At 49.9% G+C, this 27,828-nt stretch overlaps 1 protein-coding gene across 11 annotated transcripts in view; it reads right to left on the bottom strand.

The window, feature by feature from the left end:
• LOC119394215 (poly(rC)-binding protein 3) overlaps positions 1–27,828 on the bottom strand; it is a 434,114-nt gene that overhangs the window by 299,898 nt on the left and 106,388 nt on the right. For 9 of the 11 annotated variants that reach the window (XM_049415707.1, XM_049415699.1, XM_049415705.1 and 6 more), the window contains exon 3: positions 18,764–18,831. The exons of the other annotated variants lie outside the window; for them this stretch is intronic. The gene's annotated coding sequence lies outside the window, so the exon portion shown is untranslated. The remainder of the gene's footprint in view (positions 1–18,763; positions 18,832–27,828) is intronic. 11 annotated transcript variants of the gene reach the window in all.

Below are 27,828 nucleotides of genomic sequence, written 5' to 3'. Positions count from 1 at the left end.
TTCTTCTTCTTCTTCTTCTTCTTCTTCTTCTTCTTCTTCTTCTTCTTTCTTCTTCTTCTTCTTCTTTGCTAACTATATAAGCAGAGCAAGGCGCGCGTAAAAGACAGCGCTTCTTAATGACGCCCGAAGCGTTGTAGTAAAGCGATTCGGGGTAAGTAAAAATACAGCACGTCTGTAAACGCGTGACTAGACAAAACAAAAACAAGTAAGAGCAGAGGGGAAGGGAGGGGGCGGGGCTTAAACGCGAAGCACAATGGAAAAGAATTTCAGTGACGTACGTCAAGCTGTATAGTCAAGGGCTCTTTTCGTACAGTACGGCACAGCGTAGATAGCAACACGGCCTGGCGTGTGCTTTTCAGTTTACGCGGTGGCAAAATTGGAAGACCGAGAAGTGCTACACAGGCCAGCGCTACACATAAAATCAAGTGAAGGCAAGTCGATGCGAAAAAAAAAAAAATGCAACGCCACAAACACGTATTTAAAAGGAAGCGCGCGAGAAAACGCTATATTCTGAAACGTGGCGCGTTCGGCGAAGAAGCGAGGACTTAAAGCGGTGTAATATAGCACACACGCGCGCACACTGCATAGAACGGCAGTATTTTTGGGTTTCGCGCCAGAGAACGCGTAGCGTTGAAAATTTAATCGGAAACTATTCACCACAGCCTCCCTTTAAGCCTGCAGTAGTAGTAAGACGTTAAGGCCTTGAAAAATAGGTATTTATATAAAAGCAACGTGAATGCACAAACGCGATGAATAAGAAAAAAAAAACACAAGAAAGAAGAACAGTATGACACGGGCACCGACGAAGTTTCCAAAGCCGAGGAAACGCCGCCTGGACTGAAATGTCAAGGTCGCAATGCGAGCAGCGGGTATGGCACGCAATCGACGGAAGAGCGCGCCAACACACGCAACTGCGGTGACGCCAACGCTGGACACGAAAACACGCGACGCTTTCGGGGACACGCCAGAACGCAGTGGATGAGTCGGCCCAGCGTCGAAACGCCTGATCTCTACTGCCAAGGCGGACAGGTTCCGGAAAAAGGGCGGAAGTATATTCGGAAGTTTGACCATCAACGGACTCACTGTAGTCCATTCAACCACTTCGAGAGTGAGTGAGTGAGTGAGTGAGTGAGTGAGTGAGTGAGTGAGTGAGTGAGTGAGTGAGTGAGTGAGTGAGTGAGTGAGTGAGTGAGTGAGTGAGTGAGTGAGTGAGTGAGTGAGTGAGTGAGTGAGTGAGTGAGTGAGTGAGTGAGTGAGTGAGTGAGTGAGTGAGTGAGTGAGTGAGTGAGTGAGTGAGTGAGTGAGTGAGTGAGTGAGTGAGTGAGAGTGAGTGGGTGAGTGAGTGAGTGAGTGAGTGAGTGAGTGAGTGAGTGAGTGAGTGAGTGAGTGAGTGAGTGAGTGAGTGAGTGACAGCAAAATACGTGGAGGGCCAACCAGACGGCCAACCGGTTTGCTACCCTACATAGGGAATAAGGCTCCGTACTGCTCCACTGTTCTCAGTGGCCAGCAAGTGAAGTGCCAGTGTAATACGTACAATATTTAGCACATTACCAGGCCCTTGAGAGTACATTATTTCAAGCTTCCGAAGTGCTCACACGCAGACCTGTGACACAAGTAATGTAGACGGCTACGAACAAATTTCTGGCAAGCCGGCACTCACGTGCAGAAGTCGACGGTGCATAACCCGAGTGGGACACTAATTCCTGAAGCGAAATAACTCAGCAAGTTGCGATAGTACAGGATAACAGCAGCGAGATTAATTAACAGCACGACTAGGCACTTCGTTTGTCTCACAAAAAAACGGCAACAATAAATGCGTTGCGACCTTGCTTCGGCTTACAGTGTAATTGCCGTTACCGGAACCGCTTGTGTGCGTTCGGCACGGCTCGAATACATCACGCATGCGCAGTCACTAGACATTGGTATCGGTAACCATGGGCTTGCAATGCTAAGCTGAGGCGCTCTCTACGGTGGTTTAACCACGGCGAAGCTTGCAAACTAAGATAACATAATGAAACCGAGTTTAGAGTCGTGATAGTATACGCTATTCTATATGACCGGTTTAGAAAGTGCCAATGTCCTTACTTGGTTGTGATATCCGCTTCTATTTTCGTCTAAAAACGCTTTCCTGCGCACCACCGTCAACATACGGTATACCGATGCGCAAACAAGACGTTGGCGGCCCCATCTGAATAAGGTACGCCAACCTTACATGTCCTTGGTCGCACATCCCATCTTTTTTTAGACAGCCTCGAAAAATACCAAGCATTCGCTTCCTTTTCTTTTCTCCGTAGAAGGAAGTGGTAAATTACATCGCAAGTTGCCAGCCAAGAATGGCTAACGCGGACAGATTACACGTTAACGACGATAAGTATCATTCTATAGTTCCACTGACTACGTTTACGTATCAGCATGATTTTTTAATACAAGGCGCTCTCTCTCGCTCGCTCACACACACACACACACACACACACACACAAACGCGCGCGCGCGAGTAGGCACTTCCGTACTTATATTCAATTACAGTAGCAAATATTTTGTCGCCGTATCCGCCGCGCTGGTATAGCGGTTACGGTGCTCGGCCGCTGAGCCTAAAGTCGGGGGTTAGATTCCGGTAGCGGCGGTAGCATTTAGGTGGAGGCAAAATGCTAGAGGCCCATCTACCCTGCGATGTCAATACACGTTAAAGAACACCAGATTGTCAAAATTTCCGGAGCCCTCCACAACGGCGTTCCTTATAACAATACGGTGGCATTGACACGCAAAACATATTAATAATTGCTGGGGTTTAACATCCCAAAACCACGATATGATAATCATGAACGCCGCAATGGACGGCTCCAGAAATTTTGACCACCTGGGGTTCCTTAGCGTGCCCCTAAATCTAACTACACGGGCCTCAAGCATTTTCACTTCCACTGAAAATGCGGCCGCCGCGGCAGGGATTCGATTCCGCGACCTTCGGGTGAGCAGCCGAGCACCATAACCACTATACCACCGTGGCGGTTGACACGCAAGACTCCACAAATATGTTATGTCTTTGTTTAAACACCCGCGTTTTGCATCGGTGTATTTGAGTCGGTGTTCTATTTGTACTGTATTCAATCGGATGCGCGAACACGTAAATCTGTAACTTCTATTGACTAACGTTTTGACTGCGCACTTTCTTGTGTCGTTTTGTTGCGCTAAACGTTACTATGGACAAGCACCAACTAGCGCGTCAACGTATTGTGTCAAAGGAAAGAATCGCTTCAAAAGACACGCAGTGCGCAAACAGGCCATCGACGGCCCCGTCAAGGCGTGCCCCGCGTCAGCGTGGGAAATTGGAGAACGACCACAACGACATCCGTCTGTCGCCGCCGCCGTGAGGGAACAGAATGCGCGTCGCTCGCACGCTCGGTCGCGACGGCCCCAGCAACACACGGCCCCAGCACCGTGTGTTGAAAGAAGCATGCGGCGCAACATCTCACCTTGTAATGGGCAGCACATCAAAAATGCTAAGACGGTACTCGATGCGCCATTCCGCATGCTTGAAGCGGGTACAAGCCTGTTTAGTCAGGCCGACTAGAATCTCGAGCGTCGGTGCATAATTCCCGTTAACCTATATTGTACATAGTCCAAACCCTGTTAGCGCCACACGGCCAGGCCTATTGTCCCGTAACCCACAATGACATAACAGACCGGTCAAGCGCTGCGGTTAATTCACTGGCCTGTGCCAGCGTTCATGGCACTTCGACGTGACCGTTAATGCGAATGGCGCAAACGAGTAGGTGTTGAAATGCTTCAACCATTACAAAGGACTCTGCCATAATTCTTCATCGTCATCAGGCACGCATCAACAAAGTGCGCAGAATGGCCTTACATGCGTATAGCAGGTACCAACGCTCGTCTCCGTAGAATGACGAAAAATGGCACAGTGCCTGCTGCCCTATCTGCGCAAAAATTACAATGATTTATAGCGTAGTGGGTTCCTCACAAGCGCACATTGTAGGGTTGCCAAGGGAAGCCCATAAGCGCATGATCCACTTCCTCGGGGCTCAGTAAATTACACTGATTTATAGCGTAGTGGGTTCCTCGCAAGTGCACTTGTATTGGTTGCCCAAGGAAGCCCATAAGCGCATGATCCATTTCCTCGGGGGTCTCAGTAAAGTTCTTCGCCCCCCCCCCCCGTCTCTCTCCCACGTCAACGTAATGCTATAACAGCATGAACGGGAGAGGAAAATAGTGACCGGGCTGTCACCAATGCAAATTACATAACTGGTGGGGCCGTTTAAAGATGTGCTCAACCCCATATACAAAGGGGGCTGAGCGCAAGGGAAGTTTGGCATCATCTCATCAGTCGTGGTCGCGTCAACAAAGTGCACAGGATGCCTTACTGACGTGTAGGGTGGGTGGCCTCGCTTCGTCCGCAGAATGAGGAATATGGCTTAGTAGGTGCTTCCCAACTTCCCAAAAATTTGTGATTATGGCGTAGTGGGTACCTTTCTAGTGTACTTTGTTTTGTAGCCCTCAAGAGAGCTTAACGGGCTTCTTAGAAACGCTGCTCTTCACAGCTTGTCGCTGTGGACGTGCCTTGCGGTTCAGCGCCAGGCCTGGCGATTTTTTCTTGTCACGTGCGCATTTTCTGTAGGTTGCGCTGTTGTGCTATCACCTTGATCATACTTATTACGCCTCCCTAAAGAAATGCAGGGCTCTCAATTGATTGATTGATTGATTGATTGATTAATTGATTGATTGATTGATTGATTGATTGATTGATTGATTGATTGATTGATTGATTGATTGATTGATTGATTGATTGATTCGATCGATCGATCGAGCTTAACGTGAAAGTGGACACCTTGGCTTTGATAGAGGACATAAAGGTGGGCACCGGAAATAATTCCGCACCGCAGGGCTCTTTCTAACGTTCCCCTATTAGTACGCCACGGGCGTTTTTCCATCTCGCACCCACCAAAGTGTAGAAGCAGCCGCGCAGGTCTAGAATCGAACTTAGGACCTCGTGATAAGTAGGCGGAAAGCACGCACAGTTAACCCCTGCGACGATTGTAAGGACTGCCAACAATATACGTTTAGCGGTCCCCACATATATATTTCATATTGCGCTCACGCTAAGGACACCACTAGTACTTGACAACCAGGCAATACAGTCTCAGTCACGTGGTCTCAGCTCAAGTTACTGCTACAGGTATACTCAAGTCCCAACTGGTAGGATGCCCACACCAATGTAGGCACCACAGAGTAAAGACGCCAGAGTGCGCGGTACACTCTCGTGCCTCCTGTCAGTTAAGAGACGAGACGCGCGCACACCTGCTCGCGTCGAAGGATGTAAAAGGAAGACAAGAGAGAGGGAGAGAGAGCAGAGGTACCGGAACCGACAGGCTGTACAAATAAGCCCGTCAAGACGTCACGCCCGCAGCGCGGAAGACCCGCGCCTAAGGTCGAAAGTCTTTTAAGAAACTCGCGCCTCTTTCAAAAACCCGCGCACGCACCACAGGCGCAGCTGTGAACTCGAGCGCGAGCCCCTGAGTACTACGGCCTTCCTTCCGCAGTGGCACGCCAGCTGGATACGGTGACGCTTATTACGAACGACGACGGAGCGAGATGCCAAAAGAAGCGAAAGAACGAAACGTCAAACTGGGCCAACCTATCAGGAGGCGCGAGACCAGTTGCTTCCGGAACAACGCGGGCCTCCTAGGGCGCGACGCGGAGCGCGGTTAGGGCGCGTCAGCGGGGGGCAAACCGGGGCGCGCACGCTCGAGCGAGCGTCAGGGCGTGACGGCGGTGGGCGCCTTCTCACTCCTCACGCGTCATCAGCGTCTTCCGAGCCGTTGACACGAGCAAGCGCTCTAACGAGGAAGAAGGGGGGAAAATAAACGAAAGAAAAAAATTGTAGGAATGGCTCACTTCTTCCATCGGCGCGCGCGCGCTCGAGCCCGTGTGACACCTGCTCTCTGACGCGCCCGACACGCCGGTGCCAGAAGTTCGCCAGGTGATTAAACGAGAGAGAACGCCGCCGGTTGTAAAAGACTTTCACCGGCGAGGGCTCCAATTGCTCTTGCTGTCACAAGGTGCCGACCCGGGAGGAGGCCCCGACACTTATACACAACGGCTCGTCGAAGGGCAACAAAATAACTACAAGCGCCAGCGATGTATATAGGGTGGATATCACGGTGTGTCTGTACGTGCGTGCGTGCGCTCTAGCGAAAGTTTGCCCGACAGTGGTGCGTAGGGGAGGCCCGCGGTTTCTGCCGGGGCCGCGCGCGGCCAGCGTGAGGAGGAGGCGTCGAATAGCCCGGGGCGCGCAGAAGAAGACAACAAGACCCGGTGTTGCTCGAGGTCGGCCAGCTAGCCAGCCAGCCAGCCGAACGTCGGGGCAATAAACAAAACCGAACGCCAGGTGGCCCGGCGGCTCGTTTACGAGTGACGTCGTAATGCCGCGGGGTTGGCTGGAAGCGACGGCGATATCCAACTTTCACAGCCCCGCCGCCGTCGTCCTCCAGAAAGGTAATAGCTGTCGTAAACGGGGCGAGCAGGACGCCGCGCGCTGCACTCTCCGTAGGCTTAGCTCCTCCACGGGCGCGCTCGCGGTTTCGGCTGCGCACCCTCAACCCCCCCTTCCCCCCCCCACCCCCCTTAGAAATCACGCCTTTCGAAAATAATGCGCCATGTTGTTCTATTTTACACGCGTTTATGACTGCGTTATGGGGAGTCCCGCGGCGTTATAAGGGCCGCTTTTGGTATGAGGACGTGTCATAGGAAACCGAAATAAGCTGCTACGCATGGTAAGGGCTTGTCCGTCGAAGTCATGTTACCGCAAACACCCGGCGTATATATACAGACGGACCGCAACTCCAAGAGCAAACGCACGGCAGGCGCCTTTCCGCGTCCTGGACTTCTCGCGTACGCCTGTTAGAAGTCGTATACGTTGATGAAAAGAGCTATGGAAGTACATCAAAGTCGGCTACCTGTTTTATTCAGACTGCAACCAAAGGCCACCGAAACGAAGTGGCTCTCGTGTTGCCACTGCCGCATCTGACGCGTCCTCCTTAGCCTAACGGCAAGTATTTCGGCTGATGTATTTTACGCCTGTCGACGACAACAAGCTCAACTTGCCGCAGTTTACCTACAAAGTCACACAGTCTATTTAACTGCATTTTTTTTTATGTATACGCACACAACATGCCAACCTGCTGCCACTGTTATCACGCTTCAGTAGTGAAATGAGCTCTTTTGACGAAACGAACACATTTAAAGGTTGGTGCGGGTTCCTTGCATACACAACTCTTTCTCCTCGTAACTCTGGAATAAAAAAGTTATGAAGTCCAAAAAAAAAAAAAAAACGCCAGGGAAGAGCGGCATTTCTAGAGGTCGTTGTAAACTCCCGTGGGTCTACTATTGCAAGTACACTTGCAAGATGCCCACTAAGCCATTATTCGTCATTCTGCGGAGAAGCTAGGTACCGGCTACACATCTGTAAGGCATTATGTGCACTTTGTTGATGCGGCGGCTGATTGCGATGAAGAATTATGGCTGAGCTTTTTGTAGTGGGTTGGAATCTTTAAATGACCCACTAGTTATGCAGTTCGCATTGTATGACACTCGGTCGTTATTTTATTCTCCTACCACGCTATATTACATATATTAACGTGAAAGAGAGAGGGGGGGGAAATAAATTTATTGAGGCCCTGAGGAAATTGATCACGGGGGCTTATGGACTTCCTTGGCATCTAATAAAAGTACATTAGCGAGGTGCCCACCCACTATGCCATTTTCCATCATTATGAGGAGAACAGTGGTATCCGCTCCACACACGTACGGCGGTATGTGCCCTTTGTTGATGCTGCGCCTGACGAGGGCGAAGAATTATGGCTGAACTCTTTGTAATGGGCTGGAAGCATTTAACGATTCACTCGCTGCGGAATTCGCGTTGCGTGACGCCTGGTTGTTATTTTGCTCTTCTACCACGCTGTATTACATATGCTAGGGTGGTAGTTGTCCGGCGGCGGACAACTGCCCCATTGCCGTTGCGATCTGTAATAATAATAATAATAATGTCTGGGGTTTAACGTCCCAAAACCACGATATGATTATGAGAGACGCCGTAGTGGAGGGCTCCGGAAATTTCGACCACCTGGGGTTCTTTAACGTGCACCTAAATCTAAGTACACGGGCCTCAAACATTTTCGCCTCCATCGAAAATGCAGCCGCCGCGGCCGGGATTCGATCCCGCGACCTTCGTGTCAGCAGTCGAGCGCCATAACCACTATACCACCATGGCGGGGCTGCCGTTGAGATCTGAAAACAGCGTTAGCAGTAGAACAAGTCTCCGATATAGAAGGCACCCAATCCACACTACGTGTTAATGACATCAAAATTATCTGTTTTCTTTTCTTCCGTTCCCTACCAATTCCTTCTTGATAAAGGCATACTTCATCCTTATGCACAAAGTATTTTCCGCCCCATTCTTGACTCTGGTGGTCACTCCCAACTGTCTCAGAGCACCCAGTGTTTGTCAAAGCCGCAACGTACTCGACGGGGCTCCTGAAAGTTCTTCCGCGATGACGTATGCCTCAAACGCCCAAGCGGCGTTCCAGGCCGCGTCGAATGACGCGGGGGAGAACGGAGTCAACACATCTCTGGGGCGTCCCATCCTTTTCCCTCTCCACTACTCTTGCCGAACGTTACTCCGCAGTCGTCCTCGAACCAGCTGTCGAGGCAGGCTATTAACGGCAAAGCCACAGAAGCGCCGAGAAGCGGCAGGGAGGTGGGATGGGGGAACGTTCGCACGGGAGGCCCCGACCATTTCATCCGAGAACTCCTTCCTTTCGCGCCAGTCCAGCCGGGAAAATGGTGGCCCTGCCGCTTCTGCCCCCTTTCCATCTTCCATCGGCAAAGGACATGCCGCCGCATTCGGATGGATCCGACGAGACGCTGCCGCCGCCAGCAGCAGCAGCGGGTTGTTTCGCAGCGAGAAAATGAGCGCGGCCTAGTCCTTCCATCCACCACATCTCATCATCCTCCTCTCTCTCTTTCTCTCCCTCTGTCTCTCTCTCACACACACACACACTTTCCCTCAGCAAAGCGTCCGAGTCAGGAAGCTGTCCTTCCTTTCAAACCATCTTCTCTCTCTCTCTCTCTGCCACGCACTTCATCGCGAGATTCGTGAGGGCGCCACGCGGCTGACATTGGACGCGACAAGGGCTGCTGACAGCGACGACGCCGATGACGGGAAAGAAAAAAAAAAGAAGAGACGGCGCTCGTATACACGTGAACGAAGATCGAGCCGCTCAGCATACCGCATTTGTCCGTGTACATGGGGCACTCGCGAACGCGAGCCGTGGCTCAAGATGATCCCAGGACGAGTGGCAAGACGATCTGCAGACCCGCGCAAGCAGACTGCGCCGATCGTCAGACGAAAACGGGCCCCCGTACAGTATGCGGCTACCATATAAAATGAAGCCACACAAGGGTGCATTTCGGAGATCGTTTGTGGTATCTGACTTCACGCCGCCGAATGCCACCACTAGAGCATAGACGTAGCAGTAGAAAATAGTTACATCGTGCGTGTCCAATTCTTCCTGCAATGAAACAAGCGCGCGCACGCAAAGAGATCACATGGGTTGGAACAAATGCGACCGCACGGTGCAAAGTTCCGCTAACTTGGAGCAGAAACAAAACAAAAAAAAAACAGGATACGAGTAGTTTGTCTCAGGTCTTCTCCTTCGTTTCCATGACCCGCTAACAGTTATATGACTGCGATCAACAAAAATTCTTGTCGTCGCAAATACAGGTTACGCGATCGCTGAGCAGGCTCAATCGCAAATGGAAAATCAGAGCAGCCACAAGGGCAGTCTTTGCGCGTCGCAGTCTTTCTTTCTCGGAGTCTTTCCTCCCTGAATATCAGCAAGAATATGCAGTACCATAATCCGAAATCTGTCTTCAACTCGCCCAATTGACAATTCTGATTCAAGGTGAAAGATTCGACAACAATAATTAATAACTGTTGGGGTTTTACGTTCCAAAACCACGATATGAATATGAGGGACGCCGTATAGTGTAGAGCTCCGGAAATTTCAACCACCTGGGGCTCTTTGATGTTCCCCTGTATCTAAGCACACGAGCCTCTAGCATTTCGCGTCCATCGAAATGCGGCCGCCGCGTCTGGGATTCGATCCCGCGACCTTCGGGTGAGCAGTCGAGCACCATAAACACTTGACCACCATGACGGGTGTCTTTCACAAAGCTTCCTTTATTTAACGCAGTTAAGCGGGTCCACAAAGTACCTGAACCTGAGCCGCCATATTACAAAGCCTCACATTCCGAGAGGCACTGCAGTCGCGACACCTATCATCATCAGCAGCAGCAGCCTGTCTACGCCCACTGCAGGGCGAAGGCCTCTCCCATGTTCCGCCAATCAACCCGGTCCTGTGCTTTCTGCTGCCACGTTATACCTACAAACTTCTTAATCTCATCTACCCACCTAATTTTCTGTCTCCCCCTCACGCGTTTGCCATCCATCTCTTGGAATACAGTCAGTCAGCGACACCTATAAACTACACCAGACGTGTGAGGAACAAAGCACGGCCGGGTCGTCGCACCATACGCGTACGAGACTGAGGCGTTGGCTGCGAGAGTCCGCGCGAGTCGATGATAGAATGTAACGGGCCGCTCGCACTGTAGGAGGCACCAAGCCGCGTCTCAGCGTCCTATTCAGGGCCAGACACTCCCTCGGTCCTGCCGGGTCCCTGGAGCGCAATCTTCGCACGCGACGAAGGCACTACGCATCGCATCGGCCGCGCCGTCGCGGAGCATTGGGCATCGTTCGAAGGACGTTTGCAGTCGCTTCGAGCACAGAGAGGATGGAGGCAACTCCAGCAGCGGCGACGGCCGTTTATGTCGCCGAGGCTTCCTCTGCATTTTGCAACCGCCCCGAGGGGCCGACGAGACCGATGGTCGCGCCTTCCCGAATCGACGGAGTCGCTGTAGCGAATTGCGCCCCTTGATTGAGACAAAAGAGGCGAGCGACTGCTTAAGTCGATGCGCACATCAAGCAGTATACAGCGCCGGCAGCCATGGCGCAGTAGCGAGAGAAGCGCGTCGGGACTGCCGAAAATGGGCGCCCTTTGGATAAACTAATAAAGGATAAAGGGTAACAAATCCGGAGTTTTAAAGTAGAATAAACGAGAAAGTGCTCCTGTTTTTCTCCCTTTACCCGCCACAGATTTTAGGTGTAAATAATAATTCTGCTGGCGTATAGAAGAGAATGAAAGGACATTTTGACTATTTATAATGCTGTGACGAAACTGGCTGAATTGGAATATCGAACAAAGCAAGTTCCTCACGTTGAACTCATTGATATACTTAAGCACCGACTGTTATGACAGTTGCAGAGCACGTATACGTTACAGACCAGTAAATGCACACAGAACATACACGTAAATAGAAAACAGCGCCCTAATAAGCCGCTTGATGTCATTCGCGCTACATAACGCAAGTCGCTGTAGAAACAAATGCGCGCATACTTCTGGATTCGCGAAGACTGAATGCGTGCTTGAAATTTGGGCCCTGACTTCGTATCAGAGCGACACTCGCTCAATTTTTTGTCAATTGATTTTTAAAGCGAGAGCTCTCTTTGGCTGCTTCACCAACATTGGACGGACGTCCGTTGATCTCACACAAGCACAAACGGGAGACAGAGTAAGAGCGAATAGAATAAAAGAAAAAAAAAAGCCGGCAGATCCCACGCATTGTGGGAATCGATGTAATGCGAAGCAGCCAGCAAAGAGCTGCATACATCGTCTTGTATGTCATTGAGGAAAATGCGTGTCATGGTTTTCATGTTAACTCCTATTATTTATGTTCGTCACACAGTAACGTCGCGCAATACCAACTTGGGGGTCGATCAACCTAGAGAAACGGCCGCCAGGGCACCATGAGCGTGGCACGTAAGTCATGCTGTACATGACATGCGTGTCATGACTTTCATGTGAACTCGTGTTATTTATGTTCGTCACACAGTCACGTCGCAAGATACCAATTTTGGTGTATATCAAGCTAGCGAAACGGCCGCCAGCGCACCATTAGCGTGGGACGTAAGTCATGCTGTACATGACATGCGTGTCATGATTTTCATGTTAACTCGTGTTATTAATGTTCGTCACACGGTCACGTCGCAAGATACCAACAATTTTGGTGTATATCAATCTAGCGAAACGGTCGCCAGCGCCCCATGAGCGTGGCACGTAAGTCATGCTGTACATGACATGCGTGTCATGATTTTCATGATAACTCGTGTTATTTATGTTCGTCACACGGCCACGTCGCAAGATACCAATTTTGGTGTATATCAAGCTAGCGAAACGGCCGCCAGCGCACCATGAGCGTGGCACGTAAGTCATGCTGTACATGACATGCGTGTCATGATTTTCATGATAACTCGTGTTATTTATGTTCGTCACACGGTCACGTCGCAAGATACCTATTCCGGTGCATATCAATCTAGCGAAACGGCCGCCAGCGCCCCATGAGCGTGGCACGTAAGTCATGCTGTACATGACATGCGTGTCATGATTTTCATGATAACTCGTGTTATTTATGTTCGTCACACGGTCACGTCGGAAGAGACTAATATTGGTGTATATCAAGCTAGCGAAACGGCTGCCAGCGCACCATGAGCGTGGCACGTAAGTCATGCTGTACATGACATGCGTGTCATGATTTTCATGATAACTCCTGTTATTTATGTTCGTCACACGGTCACGTCGCAAGATACGAATTTCAGTGCATATCAATCTAGCGAAACGGCCGCCAGCGCCCCATGAGCGTCGCACGTAAGTCATGCTGTACATGACATGCGTGTCATGATTTTCATGACAACTCGTGTTATTTATGTTCGTCACACGGTCACGTTGCAAGATTCCAATTTCGGTGCATATCAATCTAGCGAAACGGCCGCCAGCGCCCCATGAGCGTGGCACGTAAGTCATGCTGTACATGACATGCGTGTCATGATTTTCATGATAACCTGTGTTATTTATGTTCGTCACACGGTCACGTCGCAAGAGACCAATTTCGGTGCATATCAAGCTAGCGAAACGGCCGCCAGCGCACCATGAGCGTGGCACGTAAGTCATGCTGTACATGACATGCGTGTCATGATTTTCATGATAACTCCTGTTATTTATGTTCGTCACACGGTCACGTCGCAAGATACCAATTTCGGTGCATATCAATCTAGCGAAACGGCCGCCAGCGCCCCATGAGCGTGGCACGTAAGTCATGCTGTACATGACATGCGTGTCATGATTTTCATGTTAACTCGTGTTATTTATGCTCGTCACACAGTCACTTCACAAGATACCAATTTTGGTGTATATCAAGCTAGCGAAACGGCCGCCAGCGCACCATGAGCGTAGCATGTAAATCATGCTGTACATGACATTCGTGTCATGATTTTCATGTTATGACTTGTCATTTATGTTCGTCATACAGTCATGTTACGCCATACCAATTTTGGTGCACATTCGATTAACCAAGCGACCAGGAGAGCACGAAGTCGTAGGCGGCTAGATAGATAGATAGATAGATAGATAGATAGATAGATAGATAGATAGATAGATAGATAGATAGATATAGATAGATAGATAGATAGATAGATAGATAGATAGATAGATAGATAGATAGATAGATAGATAGATAGATAGATAGATAGATAGATAGATAGATAGATAGATAGATAGATAGTAGATAGATAGTAGATAGATAGATAGATAGATAGATAGATAGATAGATAGATAGATAGATAGATAGATAGATAGATAGATAGATAGATAGATAGATAGATAGATAGATAGATAGATAGATAGATAGATAGATAGATAGATAGATAGATAGATAGATAGATAGATAGATAGATAGATAGATAGATAGTAGATAGATAAGATAGATAGATAGATAGCTAGATAGATAGATAATAGATAGATAGATAGATAGATAGATAGAGATATAGATAGATAGATAGATAGATAGATAGATAGATAGATGATAGATAGATAGATAGATAGATAGATAGAATTAGATAGATAGATAGATAGATAGATAGATAGATAGATAGATAGATAGATAGATTAGATAGATAGATAGATAGATAGAATAGATAGAGATAGATAATAGATAGATAGATAGATAGATAGATAGATAGATAGATAGATAGATAGATAGATAGATAGATAGATAGATAGATAGATAGATAGATAATAGATAGATAGATAGATAGATAGTAGATAGATAGATAGATAGATAGATAGGATAGATAGATAGATAGATAGATAGATAGATAGATAGATAGATAGATAGATAGATAGATAGATAGATAGATAGATACGGTCAAAGTCGCAGAAGTTCGCTAAGAAATGCTTCGCATTTAAAAAACAACTCAGATGCGGTGGAAGTGGAGACACGAGGCATCCGGTTGGATATTGCGCAAGCGATGGTTGTGTCGCGAGCTATAGATAAGTGAGAAAAAATTGAAATGGCGCTCGCAAGACACGGATGCCGCTCGACGCATTGCTGAGCAACTAACTTGCAGCCTGAATGCTATAAAAAAGATTGAGGTTTCTACAACGCTTTAACTGGGGTGTTGTGATTAACACATGCTGCCCTACTTCGGGGCATCATTCTGCATTCTTGTCAAGAGCGAGAGCGTCGCATCGCGTAAACCCCATCTGTCCTTGAGGCTCCGTGATGCACTGAAGGCGTGTATGTATATGCAGCATGCAGCTAACGTATCAAGGGTATCGCTTATTTTTAACCAGTAAACAACCCCGATGTCCAAAAGTTGTAATGAAAAGAAATATGCGCACTTTTGCTATGTGAACATGCTGCCGCAAGAATTTTGCGAGTACGTGCTATAATAAGGAAGTTACAGGGGTTAGAACATCCGTTTCAGCTGGTTTCAAATTTTCGCGCGGCCTCACCACCCTTCTCCGCCACATGGAGGGAAAGGCGTAGCCCGTCGTCGTGACTCCGCCCACTTCGGGAACGTGACACGACGTCAACAATTGACGTCATGGGCGAGCTCGATCAGTCGCAATGCACTTCCGCTTGCTGCGGCTCCTGGTTGTTTATTGTTTATATTGTCGCACGTGCTCCGTAACTTGACGGGCAGTTTTCGGCTCTTCACTGTTTTTAAACCTTTGTGACAGTTCACAATGCAGCAGGAATGCGTGCTTGCTTTCCGAGACGTCGAAGGGGCGCGAGAGAAAAGCCTGGAGAACTCCGCTTGCCGCGCGAGCAAGCGCGACCCGTCCGAGCTACCAGAGATTCCCCTCTCCCCGCTCGATTTGCAGCCGGCAACTGAACAACATGTCGAAGGCGAAGTGCGTGCAGGTGCTATGCAGTGCTAGCAGTGCGAGGAATATACGCGCGACAACTGCGTGGCCGAAACCGCATCACCGCAGGGCCAAAAAACAAGGCGCACTTTCGTAGCGGTGGGTGGGAACAGGAACTGACGTTAACTTGAGAACTGTTTGTTGAGACCTGGTTTAGACCAATCGACGAGCTCAGTGCTACGTCAACTCGGCGATCGCCGAGTTGACGTCACTGCGCGTACGAGGAGGATTGGTCAGGCGTAGGAAAGAAGCGCGGGAATTGTTTTTCGAAATGAAGGGTCTGCGCGGCGCGCAGCGCTGTAATATTCGGAAACGTGATCGCCGCGGTCTACTGTACGGATTAGCGAGCTTGTTTGGCGGGTGTAAAAAAAAAGTCGGAGCCTGTTTACGGGCCCTTTAACAGTAATTTTCCTTTTCATTTCTTCCTGTCACAATTTTTCCAAGATTGCGTTTCCGGCGCTTTGCTGACGGGAACGCTGCGAACACACACGGCCATGTATAAAAAAAAAAGACTTTGGGCATGCGTGGCACCGAGAAACCTGCCCATACGCAGTTTTTAGTCGATCGTTTATACTTCTGGCTAACTGATATCGCGTTCTCATCGTCGCGGGAAGCTCCAGCCTGCCAGTCAACGCGCGTTGCCCGGAGCCGTGACAGCGTTTGTGCAAAGATAGGCAAAAGAGGAAGGCTGGGAAAGGAAGAGAGTACATGGCTTTCTTTCGGCACTTCTGTCGCCGGCACAGCCTTGCGTGCACCCCGCGAGAGCGTACATATTCATCGCCCCTAGACGAGGCGGCGCGCCTGCTTTATTATGCAGACACGCGAAGAGCTCCTTGCACTCGGGAGAATATCACCTCGTCCTATACGCTTTTTTTTTTCCTGGTTTCTCGCACAAAACGCCATGACGGCAGCAACGCCCGTCGGCAAGGTCCACGTCCTTCCTGATCGCTCATCCTGAATCGAGCGGGGCAGCTCGCGGACGGCCACGGAAACCACGGAGGCGCGCGGCGCGCGTTCGTGTGCAGAGGCCCCGGAGGGAGGCGTATGCGCCCGACGTTCTCGGCAACGGCGATCTTGATTGCCAACGACTTGACGCGCGCCGATCAGCAGCAATACTTGGCGCGAGGAAGTTCCCGCATGCAAGTTTAAGTACGAAACTTCCGATGCCCCTAGCCCGTTGCGTCAACTTGAGCAGCTCAAGCCTGTGTTGCATCCCGAAATCAAAATTATTTGCGCCTGTGTTCGTCTGTGTTCCTGTTTTCGTCCTGAGAGAAAGAGGCGGGCCTGATCGGCGGCTCGTTTCTTTCTTTAGACACAACTTAATGAAAGAAATCAAGGACGTTATGGGGGGCATTACTCGTATGTTTTAGCTGCAGTACAGGAATTGACATAAATGGAAAGAATTGAAAGTGGATGAAAAATCAACTTTCCACAGTTAGGGACCGAACCTACAACCTTCGGATAACGCGACCGATGCTCTGTCAATTGAGCTACAACGGCAGTCGCCTTCCCATCATCTTCATCATAGAGCAGGTGGCGCAAAAAATACGGGGACACAAGAAAGCAACATAAACACGTAAACAACATATACAACGTAAACACCTTCATTGGGTATTTATGTCTGTGCAATCCTGAGAGTGTCCTGTCATCGTCCTGTCTTAACACACTTTAAAAATTTTGCGAAATCCTTTATTAAGGCGACAGCCGTAAGTGGCGCATGAGAAGCGGAATGTGGGCGTCAGACGGTGTCCGCCGTCGGCGACAACACATTTGGTACCAAAAATATCACGTGACCCACGTGGCGCGGACAACCGGTGGACAGATGGCGCCACCTCGCATCTCTTTGGCAAAACTCTCGACATATCCTTGACTTCGTTTCTGCGAAATGGAGCGGGGTAAGAAGCTGCATTAGAGTGACTGTATATGCTACCTTTAGGTATCACATACAGTCACATACGGCCGTGTGTGCTTCTTCGTCTTTCGTCTTGTATTCTGCGCTGTACAATCCAATTCGTTGTGAATTTAGGTAGTATACGCAGTAACTCTAAGCTGCATGGGAACGCTTAAGTAGTGGATAAATATAATCGGAATACCGGCGTACAAGCTACCCGTGGTTTTCGGCTTTACGTCTGGCAACCGCATAAGGGGCAATTACGAACCTTCTAACTCGCTGCCACGGAGCCTAATACCTTGGTGTACCATATGTGTGTGTATTGCTCTCGTATTTCCTAAATATAAGGTTGTCAGCATATGCGTGCGCACGGGGAGGCGAGCAGGGGTGGCCTCCTCCCCTAGTCACCTAAGAGGGGGGAGGGGGGGGGGACAAAGGTTTCCCCATACACTGACTTAGTAAAGGTGGGGGGCTGCGATGAACCTTCGGCCCCTGATGGGGAACCCCAGTGCGCACGCCAATGGTTGTCAGAACATAATTACGCGCTCATTAGAAGGCCACGCGTACTCGCACGTTGCTCGAAATTGTCCTGAACACGGGTGCATTCCCATCTTCGAGTGATACCATTTGTACTTGCACACATAACAGTCAGGTCACTACAGAGGTTGTTGAGGCTTACTACATCGACAACAAAAAAGGGCAATCGATGTGTAAGCATGCCATCAGTAGCACTGCACGACGGTGAAATCTCTTGAATCGTTTCGTTACACAGTAAAATACTGTACATGCGATCCCTTCTTTAATCGTTCGTAAACTTTTCCCGTGTTTGTAAGTTTACAATTTTGCTCTGAGCGATTCGAGAACACGTGGGTGTTGGTGATAGTCCAAATACTGTGTGTGCTTTCTAATAAAGTTAGTTGCGAGTGGACGCTATGGTGTGTGTTCTTCTTGTGTCCTCGTTTTCCGCGCTGCCCATTTCAACATGTGCGAATTTTAAACATGACCTTTGTAGGGCTGCCAGAACGTATCTGAAACTACATACCGAGTATGCCATAGAAATGTATATATAAGGCGACATTCGTGGCTTCTTTCGTGATGACCTCCTGAATGTCGTGGCTTCTTTAAACACTAGCGAGAAAGAAAGAAAGAAAGAAAGAAAGAAAGAAAGAAAGAAAGAAAGAAAGAAAGAAAGAAAGAAAGAAAGAAAGAAAGAAAGAAAGAAAGAAAGAAAGAAAGAAAGAAAGAAAGAAAGAAAGAAAGAAAGAAAGAAAGAAAGAAAGAAAGAAAGAAAGAAAGAAAGAAACGCTCGTCTTATCGCCTCTTCACGTGGTCGCTCTTCCCGAGAACACAACGTTGAATATTTCGTCGGTGACCAAGAGGCAACAAAGCATTTCACCGGGGCCATGTCACAGGCTGCGCGCGCAGGGAAGCGTGCATCCACGAACGTGATTGTACAGGGTCGCCGCAGTGCGAAGCTTACCGCAGTCGCTGAAGGGCCGCTGCGCCTGCTGCTTCCTCGGTTGCCGCGGTTGACCTGGTTAGCTTTGCCTGCAGCCCGGCACAGGTGACACCCGAGAGAGAAAAAGACAAAGAAGGCGCACAGTCAAACACAGGGAAGGCACGCTTCAGTGGCACGGGACGCACACAGACTCGCTGCCGCTCATGCGGCGAACCGTCTCACAAACACGCCAACTCTGGCGCCGGCGAGCGCGTGAATGCTGAAAAGAGGGAAAAACAAAAACAAAAACCTAATACTCGCAGACTGAGTATACAAATTACGAAGCTGCAATTGCGTAAACACAGACCCGTTAGACGCAATTGCGACATGTCGGCAGGTTGCGCCTCTTTTTATGCTTTGCTTATTTCTTTTTTTTCTTTTTTTTCATTTGTGTGAGAGAGAGAGAGCGTATGACTCACAGTACAACTGGCTTGAACTTGCGGCGCATTTCGAAAAGTTGCCAATATAATAATAACTGTCGGGGTTTCACGTCCCATAAAACACGATATGATTGTGAGGGACGCCGTAGTGGAGGGCTCCGGAAATTTCGACCGCCTGGGGTTCTCTAACGTGCCCCTATAAATATAGGTACACGGGCCTCTAGCATTTCGCCTCCATCGAAAATGCGGCCGCCGCGGCCAGGATTCGATCCCGCAACCTGCGGGTCAGCAGTCGAACACCATAACACTATAGACCACCGCGGCGCGTGGAAAGTCGCCCACGAAAGCCAATGATAATTGCGATATCTTGTACACGTGTTCCTCGGAGATCGCTCAAATGCCAACGTGTCCCTGCCTAACCAAGCTCTATGTACGTACATAGTTAAGTTGACCCCACGCACAGAAATAACGCTGACGACCACGGTGAAGTACGACTCGCATATTGCTGCGAATTGGTTGGCCGTGCCTGCGTGCGCGTGTGCATAACGATGTCATTGATCTGCATAAAGCACACACCGTCTAAAACTGTCTCAAGAGTGTGTTTCGCGTTTCCTCGGTGCCCAGGGAGACTTCTTGCTCTCGTTGGCGAACGGAGCAGCTTCCCGTTCATTATGTGGGCGTGAATTGCGAAAATAGTACACAGTACCTCTACTCCTTGTTTATTTATGCAGAAGGTTACTCAAACCCGACTCCTACACACGAACTCCCCGTCATTTCCTGACTGAGGGCGCTGATTTCCGCGAAACTTCCGGCGCTGAATGACGACCGAAAGTAAACGTGACTACCGCGAGCCTCCTCGCTGACGCAATGCGGATAAGGAGAAGCGGAATTCCTTCTTTGTTCTTCATTTTCGTTCCTCTTCACTGGCCTGTTCGCAGCGTGCCTTGGAGCTCGCCTGCACCGAGGCGGAGAGTGTGTTTGAGAGAGAAAGGGAGATATCTAAGGCTTCGAAGCGACATCAACGTGTAAGTACACGCGTGCCTCAACCACACTGCCTAGAGAGGGCCAGTTTATCGCAGGTGCCAAACCATACAAACAGATGAGCACTTCGAAGCCCTCGGGAATTCCTTCACTCTCACAGTGCAAGCTGGTATTCGCGAAATGAATGAAGCGAGCTGTCGACGAGATGAAATGCGTCACGTTCCGTAGGCTCCCCGATATCGCATCGGAGCCCCGAATGAACCTTATCTGGTTGGGCCCCACGTGACTCCTTTCTGCTTCTACGCCCTCTATACGTCCTTATCAGGTACGAAGAGATGATAAAGGTTAACGACTGCGCGGAAGCGAAGGAAGACGCGAGAAGCTTGCCCCCCCCCCCCCCCCTCCCTTTATACTCGAAGGCAAAGGCGCGAAAGCCTCAATGTTTACCCGAAAGCCTCGGCGCGTCCGGCTGCCCAATTCCCGAAAAAAACACTCGCGCTCCGAGCTCGTAAACCCGAGACGTGCCGCTTCCGGTCAGAGTCCCGAGCGCGGCCTGCAGGTGCCTCCGGAGACGCTGATTGGCCGACCAAACTCATTAACTGTCCAGACCGAAACGAGAAAAAAAAATGAACAGAGAAGACTTAGGTCCCTCGCCGTATACTGAGCCAGACCGAGCCCCAAGAGGAGCACTTTTCGCGGCACACGCGGAGAACGTTCCAATTTCTCCGCGAAAGAAGAGCAAAGCCAAACAGCTTCAAGGTGTTGCCTTCCGGTCTCTGAATAGGCGATGAATGGGATCCTTGAAAACAAAGCAAACAAACGAAGCGCCGGAAACTACGAGCGTATAGTCGTACCCATCTAGGTGCGGTGAAATACAATGCAGCATACATCTAGAGCTGCGGCACACATCAAAGCTGTAAAATTAAAATGCACGCTAAATTAAAGACAATGATAGTATACACTCGGCATGATCTAAAGATAGTCTTAATCGGTACGGCCACGGGTGCACCTCCACACCGCAAAGCAAGCACTCCAAAGATCCAATGCCTGAAAACTGTGTCTGGTACACAACACAATTTAATCACGTGTAGAGAACGCAAAACAAATTTGCACTGAATTGCGCTCAACGTGACTTGTAGCGCGACGCTTCACCGTAACAAATGAACGCTGCGCGAGAAAGCGATTCTCGTTCCCCTAGCGAAAAAGACCTTGGTTCAGAAAAACGACCGTAACACGCAATTAATCGCGAAAAGCATTCGTGGTGTAGGCGTGCTTTCACTCACGTAGTTTCCTTTTCTAACGTGAACAATACTTTTTTTTTTCCCTTAAAAGGGCGGTTACAAATGGATACCGAACGTTACTGTCTGTCTGAAGCAAAAGAAAGGCCGAAATTAATAAGCCAACGATTCTCTCCGAACCAGTCATCTGCCTTCACTAAGCAGCAGCAGCGGCGGCGGCCCCAAAACGCACGTATCCCAAGGTTGCGTGATCGGGACAGGGAGGTACGACCAGGAGGTCAGAAAAGAAAGACTGGCACAAAAAAAGAAAAAAAAGTGAAACGGATAGAAATACCGTGCGGTACAGAGATCGCCGGGAGAGAGAGAGAGAGAGAGAGGCAAGGGCCGTACTGCTGCGGCGAAACCGCTGGCCCGTGCAAAAAAGTGGACGAGCGTCGTGCCGCCATGCCCATCGCATCGCGTTAATTATTTCTACGCTGGCACGCTTATCACGCCTTTTTTTTTTCCTCTCTTTGATGGGCACAGTTTTCGTTTTTATTCTCTCGGCAGCTATAGGGCGGGGACGGGCAGGCGGCTTCCCAAACAAGACGGAACGAAACTCCGCAACAAAAATTAAAGTAAGAAACAACAAACACGAAAAGAATGGAGCGACGGAACGCACGAATGCAAAAAAAACACTAACCGATGGGGGAGGGGGAGCTTCTATGCCAGCCGAGGTGTACGGCGCGATACCCTCTCCCGGCCCCTAGGGCAAAACGGCGTGGGCGGCGTGCGTGCGCCGCACGCACGAAAAGCAGCAGCCGCGTGCGGAGCGCTCACGCGCCGCAGGGAAGCCCGCTCGACCGCGACCTCGGCCGACAGGAGAAGCCGCCCCTCCGCGCGAGCTTCACGCTCGTCGGGGTCTTACTGGTCGCAGTCGTGATGTACACCTTGAAGTTCCTCTCTCTCTCATACCTTCCTTATTCATTCTGCACCTCGTTCCAATCTCCCACCGTGCGTGTTTCAAGTACGGCGGATCTATGCGATTCTCTTCGGTCATTATTTATTTACGTATTATCCGTGTAAGAGGAACGCATAGAAGGGTTCCCGGAAAGCCTGCAAGGCGAGAAACCGTGACGCCGGCACCTCCCTCTCGCAAACAGCGCGGGCATTGCGCGAGCGTTCATCGCAGCAGCCGCGGGCGGTTCGTATCGCCATTCGCACGTGCAGGTGCACGTGATCGGTTCCGATCAACGCTCTTTTCGGAGTAAACGCTCTTTTCGGAATAACCGGGCGGCTAAACTAATAGAGCACGCGGCGCTTGCGTGGCCTAACTACGAATGTCAGGCAACGAACAGAGGGAGTGGAAGGCACGACGTTTATTGAATAAAGCACGTCTTCTACGTCCACCGTGTAATGTATGTATGTATGTATGTATGTATGTATGTATGTATGTATGTATGTATGTATGTATGTATGTATGTATGTATGTATGTATGTATGTATGTATGTATGTATGTATGTATGTATGTATGTATGTATGTATGTATGTGACAAACACGTTTTATATAAACATACGCGGCCGACATCAAACAAGGAGAAAGATCTAAGTATAATTAGCGCAATGCGAACAAGAAAAAAAAAAGTACAAGCTTAGTTACGAACGAAAGATAAAGGAAACTTCGATCAGTTACCGCTTATTTCCGTCTGCATTCGGTTACGAATTTGTGCGTACTCTTTCTTCTCAGGCAAAAAGAACAGCGAGTGTAAGCGCAAGCACGTAGCTGTGTCACATATTGCAAATGGGCAGCTCCTACCGACTTCGGGCAACTGTTTAGCATCCACCAATGGTGGTACGAAGCACCGTACAGTGTTGTCGCAAAATGAAAGAAACGGAACAGTTCCCTTCATTCGACGTCACGCAAAGAAATATAAGCCGAGCATTTCCCTGCCCCGTTCGACCGCCGCGCCCGGAATTGCATTCCCTTATTCATCCGCCATGCGCGCCGCACTTTCGCTCTTATTCCGTCCGTGCTTAGCGTTGCGCGACGGCGCAGGGAACGCGTCCTCGCGAACCTCAAGCGCAGTGGGCGCACAAAAGCGCGCGCCGAGCAAGGTATACAACGGACAAAACAGAAAGAAAAAGAAAATAATGGCATAAGCAAACACGTGCATCAACGCTACTGCCTTAGTCATGCGCGCCGGTCATCCGCGCATACACAGGGACAGCGATCGAAGGACGACGACACGCTTTGGTGGCGCCGCATTAGCGAGCACCGTACGCCACGCTGCCCAAGTATTGCAGGCTGCTGCACCTGTATCGCACTTCTGGCGGATTGCGAACTGCGTCGACTTTTTTTTCTCCTTTTTATTTTTCTTTTCTTTTTTTTTTTGAATGTTGGATACTAACAGAGTGGTTTGCGCTGAAGGACAAGGCGATGTACGCAAACAGTGAAGTATCAGTGGGTTATTAACACGAAAGTGTTTTATGCCGGGGTCCACCAAGTACATCCGTCACTAATAATAATAATATCTGGGGTTTAACGTCCCAAAACCAAGATATGATTATGAGAGACGCCGTAGTGGAGGGCTCCGGAAATTTCGACCACCAAGTACATCCGTCACGGATATGACGTTGATAAAATGGACGCCAACGGGTAAGAAAGAAAAAAACCAAGAAAAAAGATACCCGCTGGGAATCGAACCCACGACGTTGCGGCCGCGACGGCAAGCGCCCGACGCCCTACCGACTAAACTAACTCGGGAGATGCTACACACGGCGCGAACGCGCCTTATATCTTTCACCCATTCTCTTTCGCGGCGGGCGGAGCGGGGCGGTGCCGCCGTCTGTGAGATGTGAAAAGAAGTAATGCTTCACGTTCGACACTTACTAGCGCTTACTCCGAGATTGTACGCGATATCGGAGGTCATGGTTAAAGCGTCTCGATACCAGAGAGGTAGACTGGCCGCGCTGGCGTCGCCGAGGCACCCTAGACGCAGTTACGTTCTCTGCCTTTGGCTTCGTGTTAGCGTGCGTCGGCTCATCGGAGTAGATCAGCTTCCACGTGCACCAATGGGATTTCTCCGCCGCCGACTGCTTCAACTGCGAGAGCACCGACTAACAAAACTGCTGCAATACGCGTTTCTGAAAGGACGCGATTTCGACGGGCGAATGTCGTGCCTTGGTGGAGCGAGAGCAGCGCCTGCGAGACGGAGGCCAGCGGGACGCACACGTTTGCGGCTCAGGCTACGAACCTCTACCTCCCGTGTTGCTGAAGCGCAGTGTGTATAAGTGTATGCATGAGCACAGGCGTCGGCTACCCATTCCTAGAACGCGCACACCGTGCCGTTCCTCTCCTTAATTGACGACGCTTTGAAGAAGTGCATACCGGGTACCAGTGTTGATTATGAGCTTGTTGATATCATCCTTACGCGGGATTCACGATTCGCTGTGTCCAAATATATGTTCACACCGTCAGCTACCACGACGGTTTAATCATGATCATGGGCGTTAGTCGTCGCGATAGAGACATGCTGTCAATATGGGTGCATCCACGTCGAACGGTGCTATAGCTGCCAAACACGAATAGACATTGTACAAGCTCTCATATATCACTACGCAATAAGCACTACTTCTGTGAAGACATGTTTCACTTTCGTGTTATACCGATTCCTATGACGGAGGGATCAGCCATGTTTTTGTCTCTTACCACGCCCACAGGCCTACGCACAGAGGAGGGGAGGGGAGCCCCCATCCCTTAACACCTCATCTGTGCAATGCGTTCTAATCGTAGGGAGCTCAGATGGAGGAGGTTGAAAAGAGGGTGGAGGCGCTGAAGATAAACTTCACGCCCCCCCCCCCCTAAATTGAGAACCCTGCGCACGTCTATGACCACGCCACCTCTATGGCAAGGATACCCGTGCGCATTCTATATAGAATAGGGCCCGACATGCGCGAGCGAAACGAGCACGCTTTTCTGTGTCTCCCAGACCACGTATACGCCTTGAAACTCCTCCGGAGCTTGAGCTGAGTGACGTCTACGACATCCTCAAAGACGCACCGGCACTTTCTTTTCTCTTCGTCCTTCTAGTAGCGTTTTCTTTCTCTTTTTTTTTCACATTAGTTCGCTTCTTCGTCTGTGTCTGTTCCTTCAGGTAGCAGAAGGTGTTTTTTATTTCTTTTTTTTTTTTTGAGGATAGCGATTTTTCAGACTTTCACACATAAGTGCTTTCTATGTCATCAATCACGAATTCAGGGGTGAGAACAACGAAACAACAACGACGACCGCTGTTTCTTTTTACGTCCAGTGAGCTTGCGCCATACAAGAAAATGACTGGGCAAAACGCGAGGTACAACACTTGATTACGTTCAGTTTTATCAGCTGACCCTCACTCGCAAGCAAACTCACCACGACGAGTTGCGTTATTCCCCGGTTTATTCCTTATCAAACTCATTTCCATAAACAACCCTTCTTCACTCGCGCCAGCCTACACGCGCACACGCTTTCCATGGAGCGAGCGAAAAGCAAGCACATGCGGCACACACCGAAAGAGCTGTATCTCTCGGACAACCGGTACACGCTGTTTATTTTCTCCGGCGACAATTTACGAGTCTCCGGGCCAAAGCCGGGGGGGAGGGGGGCGTCGTAAATAACAATCTCTAAACCGGCGCGCGCACCACGCGAATTCATGCGCCCGTCCACTAGTCACGCATTGCCACTTGCCCGAGAGAGTTTGCCACTGCATGTACGCGGGAGGAAGCAGAGCGCGCAACGAGAGAGAGAGAGAGAGGGCCCCGAGGGGAAGTGCATTACTCACACCCGGACGACGGCGGTTACAAATTAAGCACTTCAAAGAGGACACGTCTCGAAGAAGGTTTCCGCATAGAAGGGACGCCGCACTGCGGACGTGTGTATACAACAGACGCCCGCCTTCGCAATCGGGCCCTGCGGCTGACAGGCGGGTGCCAACAAAATGATGACGAATGCTCGCGCTGCACGCGTTCCCTCCCCCCGACGGTGCAGGCGAGAACGCTTTAACGCATGCTTCGAGGCGGCGCATGCATTCGTCCGTTATTTACGCGGCAGCAGCGCGCGCGACGCACTCGCGATTTTCGCGACGCGGACGCCGCGGTAATAAAATTTGGTAAAGAAGGAATTTGTGAAAGAACCTCGTCACGGACGGACATCCGCCCCCGTTCCCTTTTTTTCGGCCACCTGCTTGTCCAGAGCGAGAGCAATTTCCACCCGTTTAAGAAAATGGGCGCTCTATCAACATTCAACTGGACTCTGTCTGGACTCCCCTTAATGTAGCCTATTCTGAAGGAGCCATCTTTCCAACAATTCTGTTCCCGAACTGTGCAATTCATCAACCAAGACAACATAACTGGTAAAATTCAGTGTTTTCGGCTTTTATCAGAATACTCCGCACATCGCCTCCCTCCGCTTTATTTTTTTTTTTCTGCGTCCGCGAGTGGTTTGTTCAGCTTTCACTGCATCGGGAAGGAACAAAGGAGGCCGGGATTGTGCCGTAAGCCTCATCCTACGTGGTCCATGTCCACTGCTGCACTCGCGTAAACACACATGTGCTTTCGATGCGACCAGGAACGCCCAGAAAGAAAGTGCGCAACGGCAAAACTCAGCCCCTTCAAACAACGAGAGGGACATAAAAACAAATAGCGCAAACACAGAACGCGATGAGGCCGAAATCAAACAAAACGGGAAAAAAAAAAGACGACACGAAACAACATATCTCACAAAAAAAATAACAAAATAAACCTCGCCCAGGACGGCGATCATTGTTCGGTTGGGACGGTTACGGGCGAAAAAGGGACACTTCCCAGCGGAAATGGTCGCGCAATAACGACCAAAAAACAAAAACAAAAAAGCCGCGAACCCACACCCTTCCACGTGTTTCTGCAGCGGTCGAGCCGAACGCCCAGTGTCGGCGGCGCTGTCTATACAGCGCGGTCCGCGCCGGGCGGCGTTGGAATGTGCTCTCGGCCGAGCAATTATTATTTATTGGCATTCCACGGCCCTCCGCTGGACAGATCCATACAGTGTCGAGTTCCGTACCGGCCTCCTCTTCATTACTGCAACTTTCATACGGCGGCCGTCCCGCACATAATCTTCTTGCAGGGGGCGATTGTTCTTCAGTTCCTCGCGGGCAACGAAATAAAAAACAGAGACGACCAAGCGAAGAGACGCGAAAGACGAATCAAAGCGAAATAAAAGATTAAAAGAAAAAAAGCTCGATCGATTAGCTAGCTCCCCGCGTCCAATCTGTCCCTCGCCTCCTACCTCTCGACTCCGTTTGAACTTTCTCTCTTGAACGTATATAAGCCTGACGGGCTTAGAATAAGCCGGGCGCAGTGCTCGAACCGGAAGCGCTGTTAAACGAAAAACCAAACACGAAACACGAATCTCGACGAAGAAACACGAGCCACGCATGAGGAAGTGAACATACACCG

Source organism: Rhipicephalus sanguineus, chromosome 5, assembly GCF_013339695.2.
Source record: "Rhipicephalus sanguineus isolate Rsan-2018 chromosome 5, BIME_Rsan_1.4, whole genome shotgun sequence".
NCBI lineage: Eukaryota > Metazoa > Arthropoda > Arachnida > Ixodida > Ixodidae > Rhipicephalus > Rhipicephalus sanguineus.
The sequence above is the reverse complement of the archived record's forward strand: the minus strand, read 5'-3'. Positions and strand labels throughout refer to the sequence as shown.